This window comes from Dermochelys coriacea, chromosome 5 (genome assembly GCF_009764565.3).
Source record: "Dermochelys coriacea isolate rDerCor1 chromosome 5, rDerCor1.pri.v4, whole genome shotgun sequence".
NCBI classification, from domain to species: domain Eukaryota; kingdom Metazoa; phylum Chordata; order Testudines; family Dermochelyidae; genus Dermochelys; species Dermochelys coriacea.
In genome coordinates, this window is record NC_050072.1 from 36,382,806 (window position 1) to 36,395,423 (window position 12,618).

General features: G+C 43.2%; 1 long non-coding RNA gene across 1 annotated transcript in view; it reads right to left on the reverse strand.

Moving 5' to 3' along the window:
* Positions 1 to 910: 910 nt before the first annotated feature.
* Positions 911 to 12,618, reverse strand: part of LOC122460265 — a 48,551-nt gene continuing 36,843 nt past the window's right edge. Inside the window, exons 3-6 of the long non-coding RNA XR_006281472.1 lie at positions 7,396 to 7,547; positions 5,212 to 6,067; positions 4,617 to 4,738; positions 911 to 2,305 (exon numbers count right to left, since the gene is read on the reverse strand). This is a non-coding gene — a long non-coding RNA (uncharacterized LOC122460265). The remainder of the gene's footprint in view (positions 2,306 to 4,616; positions 4,739 to 5,211; positions 6,068 to 7,395; positions 7,548 to 12,618) is intronic.

The window sequence follows — 12,618 nt, forward strand, 5'->3', positions numbered from 1 at the left end:
TATACACCTGCATCATCCTGTCAAGTAGTACATCTCTCATGGGACTAGTAGGGGCAACCCCTTGCAAAATGTTCTCTGACATGCAAAATGCTTTTAGGTTCAAATCCTGGTCTCCTGGAAGTTAATGGAAGTTTTACCACATGGTGAATGGTAAAACTTCAGCTCCTGGAAGCCCTTGGCTGGTAAGCCTTCTTGGTGAATTAAGCAGCATACAGATCCACCAAAGTACCTACACCACGTGTTTATTGTTCATCTCCTTCTTAAGCAGCAGGTACAATACAGCCATATCGCAGCAGTTATGAGGAACCCTCTCCTGCTCCTTTGGTTAGGCTTTTGTATTGCATGCTTTCCTTCCTGGTGTAAGTGCTCCCTTTCTACCTTAGAACACCCAGTTAAGTAAGCAGAGTGCAGGCTAGCAGAACCCAATTTAAAGCCATTAACAGCATCCTGTCACATACCTGCCTTCTTTATATTCCCTGCTCAGCTAGGTCCCTTTCTGCTTCGGCTCAGTTTTCTCTCCGAGAAAAGCTCTACCTTCCTTGTGGAGGCAGCAATCCCTCACTGCCCCTGAAGTTCCCTTAGTCTGCCTTTCCGTGGGCCACCTGTGTGGGTTTTCCATCCTCCATCCACAGAACAAGGACTTTTTAGGCAGGGGTTTACCCCACAATGCAGTTTAGTCCCACAGGTCATCACACCAGGGACAACCTGCAGACTCTGGCTAATGATCTACCCCCATCCTGTGTAAAACACACTGGTTTCTTCCTCAGCTAACCTCACACAGTCCAAGGATCTTTGATCCCATTTAGGAGTTAGGCTTTTGGAGGTGACTCCATCCTCCAGGCCCCTCAGCTATGGCATGACCACCATCCTTTCTTCAGGCTGTCCTTGTGTGGGTCACCCCCGCTCCTTTGCCCCATCTTCCAGCTTCTCTTCTGCTCCGGTACTCTCCATCTGGGCCTCAATTTCTTGGTATTTGTCTAGAGTTTTCATTTTCCCACTTCTCCTTTGCCTGCACCTTTCCTCCCTTTCTCGGCTTGCTGTCTTCCATTTAGGGTTCTCTCATATCTCCCCCCGTAGGCTCGGAGTCCCATGCTTAACTCCAAGCCCTCTTATCCTGACTCTCCATTGAGGTTCCTTCCCTCAAGGTCCATTCTTCTCCTTAAAAGGAATGGGTTCCAATCAGTCCCCATGACCACAGGATGGAGCAAGGTTCTTATTACCCCAGCCCTTTCCCACCAACACCTCCCATGTACTTCCAATGGGACTGGTGCCACTGGATAGATTCTCCCCCACCCCTCATGTATGCATTCTCTGCCTAGAACATTCCACTCCTGAAACCAGCCAGCATGCTCTGCACTAATGAGCACTATGCAGCTGCAGTATCCCCCCAGTTTGCATTCCATATATGGGCAGTCCCACTTAAAGTGACCTGCTACCTGTGAGAGGGGCAAACGGTTTTATTCTGGCTGGCTGAAGTGGCTTTCACACCGTCTCACACTCGCAGGCCTTACTGCTTAAGGAATCTTGCCTTTTTTCCTCCTCTTCACTCACTAGCATAGGACAAGCCACTTTCTTTAGGGGAAAAAAAAAGAGCTTCTATACACTTTTTGGCCAATTTTACTGCCACATCCAGCATCTCTGGTTGGTGTCTCCTCACCCAGACCTTAGTGGTATCTGGGAGGCTCTGCATAAACTGTTTAAGATTAAAGTACTTCAACATCTTGCTCCCTTCATCTCAGCTGTTGGTTGGTCCAATCAGTTAACTTCTGCTCAAATGCTCTGTGCCTTACCACATGGCTGCCTACATTTCTGCCAGTGTCTTTTGGCTGACAAACCTACATGATCTAATATAGCAGCCTTTAACATATCGAAGTTCTTAGCATGTTCCTCATACAATGCTCTGTAAGCCACTTGGGTTTCTCCCGCCAGATAAGGGACTAACTGTACAGCCCATAACCCTCTATCCCAGCCTGCATTAGTAGCAATTCTTTCAAAAGTCAGTAAGAATGCATCAGGATGATCCCCAGGGCCCGTTTCACAGAGTCCCAGCCTCCCCTCCCCCATGGCAGGACCTGTAACATTTTGTATTATATGCTGCTGTACCTGGGTCTGTTCCATCATGAACTCCTGAAACGCTCACTGTTGCTCCCCCCAGCAGGGATTGTCGCTCTGTCTGCTGGGTCAGCTAGAACGCCTGCCGTGTCCTCTGTATCTTCTTCTGTTGTTCTACTGGCCACCACATCAGCTCCCCCATGTTTTTCCAGTTCAGCCCGTCCTCATACAGGCTGCCTCTCAACCTTCCTGGCTGCCAAGTGAAACTCAGAGAAGCCCCCCTTCAGTGCCTGGAAACTCTCAGCTAGCTAGCCCTCTTGGTGAATTAAGCAGCACACAGGTCCACCAAGGTACATTGACCACTTGTGTTTATAGTTTGTCTCCTTAAACTCCAGGTATAATACAACTCTATAGCAGCAGTTATGAGGGACTGTCACCTGGTCTCTGGGTTTGCAATTTATACTACCTGCTTTCCTTCCTGGCTTCTCCAGCTGGTGAGCTAATTACCTCATCAGCTCATCAAGCTACCAGCGGTGTAAGTGCTCCTGTCTACCTTAGTCACACTCACTGTGTAATGATAACATATGCATCTACAAATGCTTTACTGCCTGGGCACTCTGCTGGATTGTCTAAGTTTTCTGTTTGAGTAAATGTTTCTGTGGTTCAAAGCCAGGGGTCACTCAGAACACACCAGAATCTTTTTCAGGCTCACTTGCCTTTGTGTTGCTATTTCAGAAAGTAAGCTTGAACTCCCTGAAATCCTCTGTGTGTATAGAACAGGGATCGGCAACTTTCCCACAGCCCCCATTGGCCTGGAATGGCGGACCGCGGCCAGTGGCAGCTGTGATCGACCGAACCTGCAGATGGTGGAGATAAACAAACCGTCCCGGCCTGTCAGCAGATTTCACTGACGGGCTGCGTGCCAAAGGTTGCCGATCCCTGGTATAGAAGAAAATTCTGCCATGTCCTCTCCCACAGGGGCTGCATTGTGAGGAGGGGCAGAAGGTGACAGCCTCCTACAGGTACCCTGCTAGTGGGCGGGGTGTGTGTGTGTGTGTGTGTGTGTGAAGAAGGAACATGTTTTGCAGTGCACTTTACTATTACTTTGAAAAGGAGAAAACTTCATCTCCTCCTCGCTGCATGGGGGCTACCCAAGAGATCATAACACTTCATAGCCAGGGGCCAGTGGCTGCCTTAGTTACTCCCACTCCACGGTGAGAATCCTGCTCTGCCTGAGGTGAACGTTCAGGGGGAGGGTGGTTTAGAGGCTTCCTGTGCTTTCTTCTATCTAAACGAGGCAAGATTTAACCCAAAGTTGGAATGCATCGAGAAGGAGGAGGGCTATTTTATTGTGAGCTCTGACCTCCCCCTGAACTAGAAATGGGTGGTTAAGGGAAAATAACACATTCACACACAATAAGTTTCCCAAATCTTTCCCCAGAGAAGAATAAAAATAAGATAAAATCAAGAAGCATCACCTGCCAAGGAAACTTCTCACTTCATTATTTTTGCTGCTTTTCCTGCAAATCTTGAAAACTAAAGGAAAAATTCAAACTCTCTGGCAAAGTATTATCCAAATGTTCCAGGGCATTCATAATAACTGATTTACAATGCTCTGAAGACTGCAATTGCCATTAACAAATCTGCATTTGCCAATGACTGCCACATGATCCCATCTGGGTTTCCATCCTTTCTTCCTGTACTTAGGATAGGGAATAACTCTTTGGCATCTGTTCTCAAAATGTTGACTTTTTAAAAGCCTTTTTTACATTAGGCTCTGAAATCTAAGGGTCCTATATATACCGCTTATAACAAATAAAATAAGCAGTACAATATACATGAATTGTGAAAAATAATAGTAAATTATATTCCATTCAATCAGGTCTACTAAGCAGATTGCAAAATTCATGGTAATTAATTATTCCTTCTCAAACTATTCTTATGTTAAAAATTAATGAACTCACATGCCAAGGAGGGCTTGTGAAAAGCTTATCAGGAATAAATATTTAGGAAGCTTTGCTATTACAGTATCATTACTGACAAGTTTATCTTAAACACTCTTGCTTTACATGATCTTCCAGGCCAGTATTTGGACAAAAATGGACATTCAAAGTAGTTTCATCTATAGCATATTCATGATTTCAGTATGTGTTTCTATTGTTTCCCCAGACACAACTTAGAACTATTTAGGAAATCTCCAAGATATTTAAGAATGGTGAACAGAATGGCACCATAGTCTGGGAACTAAATAAATGAAAGAGAAATGCTCGCATCATGAGATAGTTTGTGGGTGCCTTGAATTATTCTCTATTATAGTCCACACTAGAAATAACTGTTGAGTGTTACTATTCTCAGAGCACAGCAAGAATTTTGGAACATAAGCAAACTTCCAAACTCAAAAGGTAGCACCCAGACAGGAAGGGCCCTCTATTGTTCTCCTCTGCAGAAAATATTAGTTTCCTTACATTTTTTAAAAGTTTTTCAAAAATGCTTTTTTATTAAGTCCAAACTTTTAAAATATCAAAGATCTCAATGGTTTTTATTCAAGTAAATTAACAGCTTACCAGAACTCTCAAGTATTTAATCTTTATTCCTCTTACTTCAATGGGACTGCTTATGTGAGTGAACATTTCTCATCGGTGTTAGGGACGCAGGACTGGGCTTCAAATTAATAGAGATCTTTCACCTGGAAGGGAGGGAGAATTTGTTTTATATTTGTTTTCTGTGATGGATCATTATTGGCCATTCCTGGAATCGTGCTAGTTAGAAGAACACAAACATGAATGGGCACACATGAAAAAGGAGTGCTTGTTCATAAGTCAATGCAACTACGCCTTCCATTGGGTGCAATCTGGCTAGGGGTCCTTTTTCTTAATCCCCCTTCCTGCTACTAGCTCTGTGAAATTAAATTATAACCTGTCTGGTCACCTTCGCAGATGGTTCGTCCCCACTCACAAGCATATAGAGTCCTTTGGAAAATGGAACGACAAGTATCAAAAGAAATATGACAACTCTTTCACTATTTACATATAGGAAAACAAGTCACTCAAACCAGTACATCAGGAGTGTGCTCACCCCTGCAGTTCCCAGCAATAAGTATCCAACTTTTTGAGAATCTTTAGTCCCACCAGAAACTCCACAGAACTGAACCACACTCACAGGTCCTGCAAGACTCAGTGGTAGTCAGGAGGTGCCTCTCTTCCGCTAGTCTGCTCCACTCCATGAAGAACTACTCTACCAGGTTTTGCTCTGACATACAGCTACTTTGTCTAGGTCTGTGATATCAGTTCTGCTTCTGCTGGCCTAGTGAGCCAGTGCACTGCAAAGTCAGTTCTACACTGTCACTACTGCTAACCAGTCAGGATTCTCTAAAAGCTCAGCTCAGCTCAGCTCAGCACCTATACCTCCATACAAGACCCAGAATTGTAAGGTGGAGAACCTAAAGCAAAACAGAATCTCTGTTCCTTATGATACAGTTCCTAATATCCCTATCTCTTCCTTGTTGAACTTGAATTTTGTTACCAAACCAAAATCCACTACCTATACACACCTGGTGACCCAAACATTCCAGGGCATATCTTGCACATTACCTGTGCCCTTTTAGGAATACAGTAATGATAATAATAATCTATCATATATACAATCAAAACATAAACAAATTCCCACTAAAGAAACAAAAGTCAATAAATGGAATTATGGGTAAGCAATATTATAATTATGTAAATAAGGCTGGCCAGAGTTGGGTTTTCCCCTTCCCACTTTAAGGGGAACAGAATGCTCCATGCCTGTAAGTTTTCTGGAACTGAGCCTTACATACAGTTAAAGAAGGAAAAACAGACAGTGGTCTGAAAGAGGACAATGGTTAAGTGAAGGCAATGTGGGACAAGTCTAACTTACAGTAGGTTGTTTTTTAGTTATTTTACATAGTTGACCCATCTTCCAGTGTCCCGTTCTTACACAGAGTTGCCCTGCTGCTGAATAGTAGAAGATATACAGAGCCCTGCAGATCGGCTTCCTAGTAGAGAAGAAATCAGTGATGTGAAACGTTCTGGGTATATTGTAAGTGTAGCTTGTCATATTCACACATATATACCAGCCCTAGCACAGGTGAGTTCAAACAGCTGGGTAATCCCTTCTTTCAGGAATCTCAGCTGAATACACTTTTCCCAGGGAGCAATTCTGTCTCAAGAATTAACTACAATCAGTGACCAAGACAGAGAGCAAACTCTCCTTCTTCATGGACCATTGCCTCTTCCCATAATGTTGCATGACGTAAATCAACAACAACACAGGATATGTCTTCTTAGGACTGAACATTTGCTCACACGCTAGGAAAAAGAATGTGGAAAACTTTGTGTAACAGGGCCCCCTGATGACACCTAACACAGCAATAGCAAATACACAAATGCTTGCTATAGACCACACAACAGAACTCAGTGGTTCTAGTTCTCAAGGGTTTGTGCAAATATTTTCTTCAGTTTATAGTCACATGGCATTCCTTGAGTTTCAGGTATGAATGAACCCAAAACACCCAAAGCAAAATTCAGTTGGAATTGTTAGCTTTCACCTGGTATTGCAGTGAAACGCTGCAAAACTATTTTGTATTTAGTTTTTTCTTTTGGTTTTTATTCCAGACAATCCATGGAAGGCTGTGAAACAAGTTATTTTTAAAAAGAGTGCTTGCATTTTGGTAAGCTGTAGTATTAAGGCTCATTGCACACTGTTACAAAAGATCTAGAACTTTTAGGTGGTAGGTTGGGAGAAAATACACACTGTACCCTAAATGAGAAACAAGTTGTCAAGACCATGTCATCATTAATAATATTCTTAATAAAGATATATTCCTTTCCAACTTGCCCAGTCACATTCAAATGTGTATGGCCATAAATCATCATGACAGATGAAATCAGGACTGATTGTGGTCCCTGTTATTCCAGATGCCTGTTAACAACTCAGCTGTATAAGATGTAAGGTGTTATTGGTGTATAGTTATACTCTTGTTATGTATTATAATAAATGTTGCTGCAATTCAACATGGAGTCTAAAAATTCAAGATGGCTCATGTGGTAGGAGAGGTTTTAACTCCATCTTGGTATCCTTTCTTAATGGCATTTTCCCACCAAAACTCTGTTTCCTGCCAGAACTTGAGAGCTGGCTAGAACCAATTGGGAGCAGTGACTGCCAGAGTGTGCCTCAGGAATTCATGCCACAGCAAGCATATAAGGAACTGTCAGCAATGACGCAAGGGCTGTCCACCATCGAGGCAGCCTCGTCCAGTTTCTTTGCATGGTCATCGGATCAAGACTTTGGCCACTAATACCTGACAAAGCCGTTCATACTTACCTGATATCTGATTCCTGTATTCCATCAAAGGATCCAGTGAAGACTTTGCTATCAGCCTAGATCTGTTGATCTCCTGCTTTGGTGGTAGAGAGCCAGATCCTCCGATGTTCCTGAGACTCTGAGATGGTACATCAGTTGCTGGTGACCTCCATCTGCAGTGAATGAGAGACAGTAATGGTTTTTCGGGCACTTAATAGTTTAACAAAGGGACGGTTTAGGGGACTGGGCTCTATGCCCCTGGCTGGAATCTATTCTTGGGTATTTGTAGTGATTCCCTTAGTGGAGCCTTCTCTCCCCCACAGTTGTAACTATCCCTAATAAATCTTCTTTCTATTTAAGGTTATATTCTCTCTATCCTTTATTTCAATGCACACGGGTGGGAGGCACCCAGATTTCTAACTCTCCCAGTTGATAGCTGCTGATAGGAATCGGACCTGTTATTATATGTCACCTCTTTATTATTCTACAACAGAGGTTTTGGGGTAACATTTACTGGCGACTGCAGAAGGACTCCTCAGAGATTTAGCTCTCTGATTGGGGTCCTTAGGTTGAATAGATTCCGGCTTACAGTCCATAGACTCGGGGAGGGAAGGGTTTGGAACAGTGTTGGTGAGGGCATCGACTGGTTGGCTGGACAGGTTCCCCAGGTCACTGCCTGTTCAGACATATGTTGTCTCCCCATTTGGTTGTAGTTTATGTAGAGTGAACTAGAGGCCCACAGGCTGAGGCTCACTGCCATGTAGGATTCTGCTTACACCAGTGGCCTGGGAAGCGGACCCAAGCAGCCTGCAGCAAGGAAGACTGTCAAGTCCTGTGTTAAGTGGACCTGGCCAGTCTCTTAATCTAAGGCAGAGGTGGAGGGTAAGGCCTTAAACGTCCATCTCTAGGACAACTGTCCGTAGTCATGACTGAGCACTGCTGGGTTCCGAAGGAGGCAGCTATGGGGTCTTGTGAGTTACTGACCATAAGCGAATAGCCACCACAAGTCTAGGAGGTGGGCTATTCAGCTTTGACATAACTACAGTCTATTTTACCCGTGGTAAGATAGAGAAAGTCTTCAGCCTAGAAGGATGGTCCCGGCAATCTAATAAAAATAGTTTGGACTATGCAGTGTCTGGTTTTGGGAAATTTCAAAACCCTTGGAAGGAAGGGACTTTCCAGGGAGATGAGGCACTACAAAAATTACAAATATTGTGAGGACAATATTTGGCAAGCAAGCTGGTTCCCAAGAAAAAAATTACAGAAGCAAGCATTGATTTATGGTCTTACCATGGTGCGCAGGAAACTGGATGGTAGGGTGAGACTCCTAAAAGCCCTAGCCAACCAGGCAAAAGATCAGGAAAAAACAAATGGATTGGAACTGGAGAAGGCAGTGGCACAACATCAGATGGATTCTGCCTAAATGACAAAAGCTAGGCAAATCATGCAGCAAGAAGAACAGCTACAGGAGGCTAATTCATGCAGGGCAGAGGCAGAAAGGGAAAATCAAATCCTGTCCACAAAATTAGAAGAGGCCCCAGCTACTATCAGGCAGCTCTTGAGGGAGGCCAAGCAGACTCAAGGGTCAGAAGTAATAAATCATTCAGACTGCTTGAACAAGATTCAGAGGCTGCAGCAGCAGCTAAAGATCTCTAGGGGTATGATTAGCATGGTGGAAACTAACCTGCTAGCCGAGTTCACTTTCAGGGAAGATTCAGACGTAGAGTCTGAGGAACATAGGGATGATCCATCATGTTACTCTACCGCAGAGAAAGGCCTTATTCCATCAGCACCATTTAATTTGGATGAAGGCCCAAGGGTGACAAAGTAATCCACCAATTGCTCCGATCACTACTATAGTCACGCAATGTGGGGCTGAATGGCCTACTGAGATGCGCTATGAAACGAAGGTGTTATCGGCAGAACAAGCAAAAGCTTTAGGAAAGCAGCTGGGCCAGCTTGATAGGAACATGCTTAAGCTGCTTATCTAACCTTAGCAAAGAAGATTCCCTTATGTTAGTCAGGGAATGTCTGAGTGTAGAGGATTTCAATGCCTTACCAAATGGATTGTCTATGGGACATGTCACTGAAATTGTAGATATATATATATATATATATATATATATATATATATATATATATATGTGTGTGTATAAAATGTTTTTTCCATACAATAACCTTATTGGGAAAGTGTATTCAGAAAAACAGGAAGCTATAGAGCATCCAGAGACCTATATAGCAAGGAAAAGGTTGTTGTATTGGTTAGCTGGTATAGCACCAATAGACCATAATGGTAATGTGCAGTATAATGTGCCAGCATTTTGTGAATTGGTAATACAAGGGCTTACACCTGCTCTGAGGTTAGCTATAGGACTAGTAAATCCAGCAACCATAGGGCTCCAGCAACTGGAATCAAGAGTGAGAGAGGCCTACGAGCTAACTAAGAATGCAAACAAATTAACAGGTACAATCCGTAAAAAGAAGGTATCAGCGGTAAAAGGGTCTCTGAGTTCAAAAAATGGAAAATTTGGCCATAAGCCTGGTAACAATAATAATAAGCAGAGCAACGGGTTTAAAGAAGAAACAGCAACTTGGTTGCAAGGTACCACTGAAGAGGTAAAGGCTTTCAGGAATGTATTGTGGAAAAGACTTTTAAAATATGAAACCAGAAAGTAATCAGATCGAGTTCCTATCACTGAACTCTTTAAGAGACTGCTTAAATATGAGGGAGAGAAGCAGCAGGCAAAGGGAAATACACAATGGTGTTCTCCCCGCCTGGAGCCCCAGTGAAGAGGTCCAGCTTTCACTCCCGCAGATTTTCTGTCTCCCATCATAAATGATGAGTGGGGGAGACCAACGGTTAACATCATGTTGGAAGGAAAGTTTGGATCATTCTGTCAAAAGGTGTTGATGGATACGGGGGTGTCAACCAGCATCTTGTACACTGATGGTTCACCACAAGCTAAATTACTGCCTATTAAGTGTGTAAAGACTCTTGAAAGCTACAATTGTAAGACCTTAGTATTGTACCCTTTTCTAAGGACACAAAAAGTACTTTAGGACATTTATCAGTATTAGTTTCTTGGGGATTACAATCCTTAGGGGGCTGTGGAACATTAGGAATGGATTTACTGAAACAGCTGAGAATTATTGTGGACATTCCTAACCAATCCCTTAGCGAATCCTTGGAACAAAAGCATGGTACAGTAATATCTGTTCACAGACTATGTGCTTTAAAGACACCTGCAGATTTTGTTCTTCCCACATGGGAGAGTGACATACAGATGGCTATAAAGAGTTATCTACTGGTTTTTGGTAAACCAGTGGAAAGGTGGTAGCAGCGGTTAAAGTCATAGGACCTGACCCTAAGCCTCAGAAGCAGTATTCCTATTCAGCTGAGGCCAAAAAGGTTATAAAAAAAAACTATAGTGGAATTACAAGATTAGGCTGTGCTAGTTGAATGTGAAAGCCCATGCAATTCACCAGTGTGGCCGGTTTTAAAAGCCAACAGCAAAACGTGGTGTCTCACAATAGTTTATCGAGCATTGAGTAAGGTAACACCAAAGCACTGGAAGTGGGGTGACAAGGAGGCAGAAGCTGTATACCAGTTGAAGCAGGCATTAACTGAAGCACCTGCCTTGGCATACCCACAGCCTGACAAATCTTATTACTTACTGAGAGAGCCATTAGTGCAGTGTTACTCCAACATTAAGGCACCACTCTAAACTAGTGGCTTATGGCTCAAGAACTTTATCAGAAATAGAATCCAGGTTTTCTAGTTGTGAAAAAGAAGTCTTAACATCGGTATGGGCCTTACAACACTGGGCTTATATTATAGGTATGTCTCCTATAATACTAAAAATGGCACACACTCCTGTACAGTACATCTTGTTAGGAAAAGCGAATTCAGGGAAGGTTAGCAATCCAAGGCTGGTAATGTGGACTTTAACCCTTTTAAATACGGATATAGAAATGCAAAAGGTTCCACACTTGGCTGCTGTACCTTATGCTTTGATGACCTCGGGAGAAGCTCATGAATGCCTATTTTCTGAAACGCATGCACCAGCATTTAAGACTCCCTTTTTCCTTGAAGTTAAAGATGAGGATGCTAAAGAACACTCTCGGGAAATCTGGGTGGTGGATGGATCCAGTTATCACCATAATGGATCCCTTGTCACTGGTTTTGCAGTATGCAGGCTTCTTCAGGGAAGACAGTGCAAGACACCATCCGCCATCACTCAGTGCAAGCAACTGAAATCGCGGCAGTGATAGCTGCTTTAAGATCAGCAGATCCACAGAAGAATATCATGGTGTGTACAGATTCAGGCTGGGTCCTGAGGGCGTTCATCGATTGGATGGCAGTTTGGTTGGAGAGGAACATGTGTTCGGTGGATCAACGGCCAATAGCTCATGCTTTGTATTTACTGTATACTTGGAAGCTGGCAGAAGAAAGACAAGGAAAAACTTTCCTATTCAAGGTCAAAGCCCATAGGAAAAATCAGTCAGAGATATCCATCTTGAATAGTGCTGTGGATAAACTGGCAAAACAGACTGCCTTATTGAGCATGGAAGCTGAATGGAACGTACCAACAGATATTGTGAATGCTGTCCATCCCACCAAAACCCTGCAACATCAGGACTGAAAGCAGCTTCAGCAAGACACCAGTAGGCAGTAATTGCTTTTCAGGCACTTAATAGTTTAACCAAGGGACGGTTTAAAGGTTTGGGCTCTATGCCCCTTGCTAGAATCTATTCTTGGGTATTTGTAAGTGATCCCCTTAGTGGATCCTTCACACACACCCCCTCCCCCATTATAACTTTCTGTTTAAGGTTATATTCTCTCTATCCTGTATTTCAATGCAACATGGGCAGGAGGCACACAGATTTCTAATTCTCCCAATTGATAAATGCTGGTGGGCATTGAATCTGTTATTATATGTCACCTCCTTATTATTCTACAACAAAGATTATGGAGTAACAAGGTGCAGTGGTGCTAAGACCAGGAGGGGAGTCAAACAGACCACAATTAAAGCGCTAAGCTTGATATTAATATTTAACATAGAAATATTAAATGGGAAGAGCTTCTGCAGTTTTTGCTAAAACTCTAAGCCCTGAAGCAACGATAATAGAAAGGAATACCTGAGGAAGGAATGTGAGCTCAAGCTGAACATGCACATATGAAAGAAGAAAAGATCAGGGCCTTGTCTAGACTAGTAAACGTTATCTGACAGGTGTTAAATAAGT